The following is a 9,572-nucleotide window of genomic DNA, read 5'->3' as shown; positions in this document are numbered from 1 at the left end:
GTCCAAAAACTAAGAATATAATATTTTGCACAGAAGAAATGCCATGCTTGATCGTGAACGTTCTATGTAAATGTCTGTGCAGTGACCCAAACCAAGCAGTCCCCACAATTATCAAAACCGTTTTGGGAAAAACCGGGGCGTGAACAAGCTCCCAAATCTCCTCCAAACCCTTGATTTAATGAAGGATGAAAAGGCCCATGAAGCAGGAAATCTTTCAAATATTCTAATGAGAAAAAAGTCAAAGCGCGAGCAGTGAAAAATCAGAGAAATTACCAAAAAGGCCAAATGTCAAAAGCCGGCAAAAGTCCAAGCTAAAGCCAAAGGACCCAAACCCAAAAGTCAAATAATAGAGGGATCTGCGGAGCAGGGCCACACACAGGAGAAAGGGCAGGCTCGATGTGGCTGCATGCGATGCCCTCGGGCAGTTAGTTATGAAATCGTAAGACTGGATTTTTGATGGTTTTGGATAAGCAATTTTCAATCAATGGCTCTCATTCACTGTAATGTTTTAATAAATAGGTTAGAGGAGATGAGGCGGTTAGAGGGGTAAAGATTTTTGTAAGCATCGCTTTTAAAAGAGGGGGCTACTCTTAATTGATGAAGGCCCTTCGAAATTTATATAATTTTGTTAAAATTAATAATAATAATTTTTGTCAGCCACTTTAAATTTTCTCGTTGCTTCTCTTGTTGGATGATGAAGATGAAGATGAAGATGAAGAATTAATTTGAAGGTTTGGGGGATTTCTCTTTTATTTCTTTTTTTAGTTAATTTATTTCTATGGCTTGTAGGTTAGCATTTTATTTTTCTTTGTTAAATAGCCAAGAGGCTAGAACCCTCTCTTGGGCCTTAGATTTAATTTTCATGCTTATAGATTAGATTTATTTTCTTGTATTGTAATTCTTGCATTTATTTTGTAGTTGAGATTTTATAATTTATTTTGTAGTTGATTTATTTTTATATTATCCGTTAGCCGGATAGACCCTAAGATGGTTTAGTTTTTTTTCTTTGCCTTTTTTTGTTTATTTTTTATTTTGTTTGATCGTCTTTAGGACTAAGACCGGCCTCATTTGGATCACGTGCTTTTCTAAGAAGTGGGTTCATTTTAGATTACCGGTCAATAGTAATATGAAATATGTGATTTCATATTTGATCAAACATGAAACCCAACACATAATCTATAAGTTGATACCAAATTCTTTAAATTTTGATTATATCATTATTATCTGCTTTAATGTATGTACTATATATAAATATATATATGCATAGAAACCAAAACTTATGTAATATATATATATTTAACTCCTATATTACTATAAAGACCAATAGATTCTGTGCTATAGATAATTGAGCTTAACGTACTTAAACAATAATATAAATCCTGATTGTTGGCCTCTTTGTTTTGATGATGTTTAACAAACAATTTACCACTAATGTTGTTTGTCTAGTATTTGTATTTTCCTATGTATTGTAGACAAACAACGTTGTTGGAGAATGGGTGGAATCGAGCCTTAACGATCATATCAAATGGAGGTTGGCGGAATTGTGGAGTGAAGCAAATTCAATTCAAGTTAAAGATCCAATTACAAGCTTCTTCCGCAAAGTTTACCAAGTCATGCTCATTGAAGACCTTCATCAAGCTTGGGTATATTTAGTATAGGTTTATATTATGTGTGTTTAATACTCTAAGCTCAATATCATATACACACACAATATTGGATTTTCTCACAAAATGAGCTATTTTGAGAAAACTTTGTGATATTGTTTTATTGACCATGTTTACTTTATATTCATGTGTTATAATGTTTATGAAGACATTTCATAAAGTTTCAATATGCGTTTAAACTCTTTTTGTCAAAAACATGTTCTTAACAAATTCATATTCATGCATGTTTTTACAAAATAATGAGTTTTCACAATTGAGAAATGAAAATTGAAAATTTATTTTTTTAACATGTTTGTTTTCATGTTTATAAACATTTCGTAAAGTTTCATCAAGTTTGGAATTGATTTGTTATGTTTAATGGAATTTACAAAATCATGTTTTTCGTTCGTGCATGTTCGTGTATGTTTTTACAAAACAGATGAGTTTTCACAAATGAAAAGTGATATTTAATAAATTATTTCTTTTAAATGTTTATCTATATGTTTATAAACTTTTCTCAAAATTTTACTATTTTTGGAGTTGATTTACTGTGCCCAATTGATTTTACAAAATCGCGTATGTCAGCAGTTTTTCAGAAACTGTAAATCTGTATTCAAACATTTATTTATCTCAACTGGGAAATGATTTTTCAGAAATTCTTTCTCTAACATGTTTTTATACATGTCTAGAACTGTCCCTCAAAATTTCATAATTTTTGGAGCTGTTTTACTATTTTTAACCGATTTTATAAAATCAGATGTACCTGCTACAGTACCGCCGGTCGACCGATTTTTCCGCCGGTCGACCGACGAACTGTCTGGAACTTTTCTCCGCTTCTTTCTTTGCTCGCGGTCGACCGCGATTTTCCTCGGTCGACCGCTGCAGTTCTAACGGCTCTTTTTAGAGCCGTTGCAGAATGGTTTTTTGGTCATTTTGTTTGGGTTTTTGGGTGAGGTCTTGGAGGCTATAAAAACCCTCTTTGATCTCAGTTTTCATGTACTCAAGAAATGTTTTAAACAAGTTTAAAGAGTTTTAAACAAGGGTTTAAGTGTGTTTTAGTGTTTGTTTGGTTTGAAGATTGTTTTCACAAGTGGAGGAGATCATCTTCTTGTTTGGGCTCCAATCTCCATCTCTCCATCTTGTCATCTATTGGAGAAGTTTTCTAAACTCTATCTAGCTTTACATTTGCTTAGTTATTTGATTATCATTCTTTAAAGCTAGTTTTTATATTGAGTTTAGATTTGATTATATTATCTCATTGTTACACACACCCACTTGAGCTTATTGTATTTGCATACATAGTATATTAGGGTTGTGAGAGATTGTAACATTGAGTTGTGCTTTATTGTGTTCTCATCTATTGTAGAGAACAAATTTGTTGTATTTACTTTGTGAGTGTTGTAAGGTTTTCGGTGAGCTAGAAACCGAGTGTGTAGTGAGGTTTTCGGTGAGCTAGAAACCGAGTGTGTTGTGAGGTTTTCGGTGAGCTAGAAACCGAGTGTGGGGTGAAAGTTTTCGGTGAACTAGGAAACCGATTGTGAGGAGTGACGTTGATCGGTGAGCGTTGAAAACCGATACTGTGAGGTGTAAACGTTATTCGGGTGAACGTAGAAAACCCGGTTGATAGTGGATTTCTCCCCGGGAGTGGGGAGCGGAGACGTAGGACGGAAGGTCCGAACTCCGTGATCATCTTTGTGTGTTTGTGATTGTCTTGGCGTCTCACTTGTGCTTATTGTTCATATCATTCTTGTCGCCATTATCTATTGTTCACTTTGTCCACTATCTTGTTTATCTTGTTTATGTTTATATCACCCTTAGTTTATATATCCTTGCATATATATTTCATCATATAGGATATATCACTTTGTGTATATTGCATATTCTTGCCCATAATAGATTGTATACCTATCTTGCAAGAATATAGTTGTTAATTATTTTTAATTGGCATTTAATCGGATTAGATTAGCATAAGACCCTAATCACCCCCCCTCTAGGGTCTAACAATTGGTATCAGAGCTTGGTGCTCTTTGATTTAAGGTCTAATCGCCTTGAGTTAAAGATCCAAGTTATCTTTTTGTGCTAATCTTGTTTTGATTGCATTTGCATCTTGCTTGCATATTTTTACAAATTATGAATATGAATGATGCATCTTGTTTAGGCTATGATTCTAGTGTTGCTCCTAGATTAGACAATTTCCCCTATGCCCAATGGTGTGTTAGATTTAAACTATTTGTTAGATCTAAACATTTTGATTTATGGGAAATTATAGATGATGCTTATATTGTGCCCATTTTGGAGAAATCCAAGTGGAATAAAAATGATCGTCGTATGTTTACAATGAACAATATTTTGTTAGAATATTTGCAAAATGCTTTTAATTCATCTATGTCTAACAAGTTTGTTCATTTTGATAGTGCTTACACCTTATGGATATTTATAGAAGCACATCAAGGGGACTTGGAGGCGATCCAACAAGCTTTGGCGGATCCGGCTTCAAGTTCATGTGGAGCGTCATGCACACGTGCACTAGGCGATAGCCCTAGTGAGGTTTGCGAGTTCGAACCCGATAATGATTTATCTAGTGATGAACTTGCTTGTGCTAGTGAAAAATTATTACATGCCTTTAACAAATTGCAAAATGATTTCATTAATTTACAAAGCAAGCATGAAATTTTGAAATCCGATCATGAGTTGTTAGCATCTAAGTTTGAAACTATTTCTAATGAAAATGTGATTCTTAAAGAAAACAATGAAAAATTAAAATTGGATCATGTTTCTTTAACTTCAAACGTTGCTAGTTTAACTCATGAAAGAGATAATGCCATGTTAGAAGTAAAGAACATACAAAATAATACTGCTTCTTTTATAAATAATTATTTATGTTCTACTTCTAAAAATGCATATGTGCCTAAAAATGAAGATTTGAATCTTATGAAAAATAGTATTTCATCTTTAGATTCAACTTTAAAAATATGCATTAATAATCATAAGAAACTTATGGACAAGTGTGCTAAATCTAGTGCTACAAAATCATCCACACACTATGCACATTTGTATAGCAAAGTTTACAAGTGCTCCAATTGCGGTCGTAAAGGCCACCTTGCTAAATTTTGCTATGATGCACACAAACCTAAGATTGTTAATACTCCATGTGCATCTCATAAGGCTTCTTCTTCATCACATGTACACACACATGCACCCATTGTTCATCATAAGCATGGTAATGTGTATCATTGTGATTTTTGTGGTAGAGTTGGTCACTTAGCTAAGTTTTGTTTTGATTTGCGAAAAATTTCTAAATCGCAAAATATTTCAAGTAGACCAACATTATTTCAAAATGTTTCTCATTTGCAAAATATTCTTAAAAGACCATCTTTATTTGCAAATGTTCCACGTGCACCTTTTAATGGTCAACATAAGCAAATGCTTCCTTTCCATTGGACATATTGCAATCGGAAGGGTCATTTGAGTGATTATTGCTATGACCGATCCCGTGCACCACATGCGCCTAAAAGGGTTCATAACCCTAGGGCCTTGAGCTTAAATGATAGGGGTCATGTCCCTAAATCTTTTGGTACCAAGAGTTCTTGGGTACCAAAACAATTTTGAATTTTAAACCAAGAATTTTAATGTTTTTATCTTTTCTTTGTCTTGGTTTTGAAAACTATACTTTAAAATATTTTGGTTATGAAAACAATTTCTCTTGTATAAAATCTTTCGTTTTCATGATTATTATTATTATTATTTTAATAAGAGGACTATGTTTATATAACCCTCCGGAGTTATTGGGTGTTTATTCCCAAACATTGTTTACCGGGTGCCAAAAATGTTTATATGGGTTGATACTAGCTCAAGAGCTAGATATAATTGCCTCTCTTGATTTTTGAATCAATAATGATTTGATTTTGCATTTTTGGATTTAACCTTTGATTTATGATTTCTTTTGGTTGATTTGTTTTCATTTGAAAACTTTTTACATGATTCTCATGTTCCTCTTCTTTTGGTTTCATAAATCTATTCTTATACATTGGCTTTTATGTTGTGTGTTAATGAGACATTATTTTCATATTGACATATTTATATGTGTTCTCATTATCTTCATGTATGTGAGTAAATTTTTAGCATATTCATGTATGCTTGCTCATATATATTTTGCCATGATCTTCATTGCATATATTCTATATGGCTTTTTGATAGGGGAGCAATCCCTATATATATATTCTTTTTATACTCACATATGCTTATTGATAGGGGGAGCTTTCGCTCTCTTATTCATTCTGTCCCCTTTTTGATGTTGTCAAAGTGGGAGAAATATTGTGAGTATAATCTTTCTTATAATATATGCATGATATATTGTAATTTATATATTCATTTCCTTTCATGCATATATCCTTTTTGTAAATTGTTTGTCATCATCAAAAAGGGGGAGATTGTTGGCCTCCTTGTTTTGATGATGATTTACAAACAATTTACTACTAATGTTGTTTGTCTAGTATTTGTGTATTCCTATGTATTATAGACAAACAACACTTTAAAAATCAGTTTTCCAGCATGAACAGTGCCTGTGCATGTTTATAAGTCGACTTATAAACCCTGACAAGTCGACTTATGAACTCCTCTAGAAAGTGCATTTTCTCCTCTGCTAAGTCGACTTATAAAGCAAGGCAAGTCGACTTATATAAGTCGACTTATAACTTTTTATAAGTCTACTTATGAAGTGTTGCACAGTTATGTATTTTTGACCAGTTTACAAAATAAATTATTTCTCTCAAATGGGAAGTGATATTTAAGAAATTCCTTCTCTAACATGTTCATATACACGTTTAGAAGCTTCCCTAAAAATTTTATAATTTTTGGAGTTAATTTACTGTGTCAAATTGATTTTAGAAAATCGGGTGTTTCAGCAGTTTTTAGAATCTGAAATATCTGTATTCAAATATTTATTTCTCACAAATGAGAAGTGATATTTCAGAAATTATTTTTGTAAAATGTTTATTTACATGTTTAGAAACATCCCTAAAATTTTCATAATGTTTAGAGTTGATTTACTATTTTTAACTGATTTTACAAATCCAGATACGCATAATTTTCAGCATCTGCCAAAAACTGTATATGTCATAAGTCGACTCTAAGTCGACTTATCAGAGAGCCGTTGCACAGTAACGGCTAGTTTTCTGTTTTGTTTGTTTTTGGGTTTTTGGTCATTTCCTTGGGGTTTTGGCTGATGTCTTGGGTTGTTATAAATACCTCATTGCATTTACCTCTCCCTCTCTAACAAGAGAATGGTTTAAAAGATTTTAACAAGGGTTTAAACTTGTTTAGTGTTTGTTTAAGTTTGTTTTAAGAAGCTTTTAAGCATTTGAGTGTTTCGGTTTTGTGATTCAATTCTACAAGAGCTTGAGGAGATCATCTATTGGTGTTTGGGCATTCAACTATTCTCCCTCCAACTCTTGATCTATTGAGAAGTTTTCTAAACTCTATTTCTAGCTCTTTTATATATTTGATTATCATTGTTATTAAGCTAGAACTACATTGAGTTTAGTTTTGATTTATATCTCTTTGTTCACACATAACCTTTTGAGCTTATTGTATTTACATTCATAGTATAATTTGGGGTTGTGGGTTTGTGACTAAGAGTTGTGCTTAATTGAGTTCTCACCTTGTTTTGAGAACAATCATTTGTTATATTTGTGCTTATTGTGAGAATCACTTTGTAATACACTTGTACACCGAGTGAGGAGTGTGTGGTGAGAGTCGGGGATCGTCCCAAGAGGAGTGGTGTCGGTTGACGTGCCTAGAGAGAGGTTGTAACCGAGCACTTGAGGGAGACACGGCATTATCTATTCTTGTCGCCATTATCTATTGTTCACATTGTTCACTATCTTGTTTATCTTGTTTATGTTTATATCACCCTTAGTTTATATATCCTTGTATATATATTTCATCATATAGGATATATCACTTTGTATATATTGCATATTCTTGCACATAACTCTTTGTATATCTATCTTGCAAGAATATATTTGTTAATTAGTTTTAATTGGCATAAAATCAAATTAGATTAGCATAAGACCCTAATCACCCCCCCTCTAGGGTCTAACAGAAACGACCCAGCGCTGCTATCTCAGATAGCTATTGTACGGTACCTATCTTATCCATGTTGATTTTAATGCCTCTCTGGGTGATCATGAACCCAAGAAATTTGTCTGACTGTACCCTGAAAGCACACTTGGCAGAATTGTGCTTCATACGATAGTGCCGAAGGATGGAGAAGGCCTCATCAAGATCAGATATTTGGGTCGACACCAACTTCGACTTCACCAAGATGTCGTCCACATAGGCTTCTCGTTGCGGACAATCTGGGGCTTAAAAATTCTATTAACCAGCCTCTGATATGTGGCGCTTACATTCTTGAGTCTAAAGGGCATCACCTTATAATAGTAGGTTCCTTGGTCCATAATGAATAAGGTCTTTGGTCATGCTTGAAATTACCCTAGAGGAGGGTGAATAGGGTATATGTTAATCTAATCTAATATTAATGCCAAATTAAAACTTATTAATTGTAAACTCTTGCAAGAATGATATTCACGGAGATATGAGCAAGTATATGAAACTAAGAGCGATATAAACATGAACTACTAAACAAATGAGATAGTACGCAATGTGACAATCAAACAAACAAAATGATCATAGAGTTTGGTCCTTCCGACCTATGTCTCCGCTCCCCACTCCCAGAGAGAATCAACTATCTCAAAAGATACTACACAATCAGTTTTCAACGCTCATCGATAAACATTTATAATACTCACAATGCAATCACACAACACACCCTCTAAGTGTTGGTCTAGCCCGTGTTACCTTTCTCAAGTGCTCAGATTTACAACCTCTCTCTAGGCTTTACTACCGATGTCATTCCTCTTAGAATCGACCCCGTCTCTCACCACACACTCCTCTCGGTGTACTTGTGTATTACAAAGTGATCCTCACACTCAAATACAAAGATTTTGTTCTCTAACAAGATAAGAACTCAATGAAGCTCACACTCAATGTATCACTCACCATAACCCAATAATATAGTAAATGAAAATACTAAAAGCTCAATAGGGATGTGTGTGAACAAAGAGCAATAATCAAAACTAAACTCAATGTAAATTCTAGCTTAATAAAATAAATAAATGCCAATAATTGTATAAGGCTAGAGATTGAGTTTAGAATAATCTTCTTTGAAATTTAAGAAAGAGAGATGGATGAAAATGAAGCTCAAACCGATAGAATCAATCTCCTCTTTCTCTTGTGAAAGTTTCTTCACAAAAACTTGTAAAAACAACACTTAAACAAACTTTAAACCTTGTAAAACTTGATTAAAATTTTCTTGGTTGTTGAAGTGTTAAATGTAATGGGATATATATAGGGTAGAAGAAACCAGCCCAAAAAACCATCACAAAATAATAAAAACAATAAAAAACACAAAATCTAGATACTAGTCGTTACTGTGCAACGGCTATATTATGAGTCGACTTATGATAGGCATGAGTCGACCCATAGGTTTATTAGTCGACCCAGCAGATAAAATTGCTAACTGTGAAACAGTTCATTAGTCGACTCACAAGTTTATCAGTTGACCCATCAGATAAAATTGCTAACTGTGCAATAGTTCATGAGTCGACTCAACACTGTAGTGAGTCGACTCAAAACATGCACAGAGCATGTTTTGAGCAGAAAAATGGATTTTCAAACACCTTTAAAAAATAGCAAATAAATTTCAAAAAATTTAAAACTTTGGAAAATGTTTATAAATATGAATATGAACATGTTAGAGAAAGAATTTTTTAAATTACACTTTCCATTTGTAAAATCTCATCATTTTGCAAAAAAACACATAAATACATGTTTATTTTAAACACTTGAATTTTGATTTTTGACTTAAAA

Source organism: Asparagus officinalis, chromosome 5, assembly GCF_001876935.1.
Source record: "Asparagus officinalis chromosome 5, Aspof.V1, whole genome shotgun sequence".
NCBI classification, from domain to species: Eukaryota; Viridiplantae; Streptophyta; class Magnoliopsida; order Asparagales; family Asparagaceae; genus Asparagus; species Asparagus officinalis.
The sequence above is the reverse complement of the archived record's forward strand: the minus strand, read 5'-3'. Positions refer to the sequence as shown.